At 31.9% G+C, this 639-nt stretch overlaps 1 long non-coding RNA gene across 1 annotated transcript; it reads left to right on the forward strand.

Annotated features, from left to right (window-relative positions):
- Positions 1-6: 6 nt before the first annotated feature.
- On the forward strand, positions 7-639 carry LOC111084771. The gene is made up of 2 exons (XR_002609715.1): positions 7-351; positions 442-639. It is a non-coding gene; the product is annotated as an uncharacterized LOC111084771 (long non-coding RNA).

The following is a 639-nucleotide window of genomic DNA, read 5'->3' on the forward strand; positions in this document are numbered from 1 at the left end:
GATGATGAACAGAATGAAGCCACAAGTGATAATGAGGTAATAGAAGATGATGAACAGAATGAAACAACAAGTGTTAATGAGATAACAGAAGATGATAAACAGAATGAAACCACAAGTGATAATGAGGTAATAGAAGATGATGAACAGAATTTAGTCACATGTGATAAGAAAGTAAAAGAAGATCATCAACAGAATGAAACCACAAGTGATAATGAAGCAATAGAAGATGATGAACAGAATTTAGTCACATGTGATAAGGAAGTAAAAGAAGATCATCAACAGAATGAAACCACAAGTGATAATGAAGCAATAGAAGATGATAAACAGAATGAAGCCACAAGTGATAATGAGGTAATAGAAGCTGATGAACAGAGTGAAACAACAAGTGATAATGAGATAATGGAACATCATGAACAGAATCATATCACAAGGGATAATGAGGTAATAGAAAATGGTGATCAGATTGATACCACATGTTATAATGAAGAAGATAATGAACACAATGAAACCACAAGTGATAATGAGTTAATAAAATATGATGAACAGAATGAAGCCACAAGTGATAAAGAGATAATAGAAGATGAGGAACAAAATGAAGCCATAAGTGTTAATGAGGTAATAGAATTTGATGAACAGAAT

This window comes from Limulus polyphemus, unplaced genomic scaffold (genome assembly GCF_000517525.1).
Source record: "Limulus polyphemus unplaced genomic scaffold, Limulus_polyphemus-2.1.2 Scaffold120941, whole genome shotgun sequence".
NCBI lineage: Eukaryota > Metazoa > Arthropoda > Merostomata > Xiphosura > Limulidae > Limulus > Limulus polyphemus.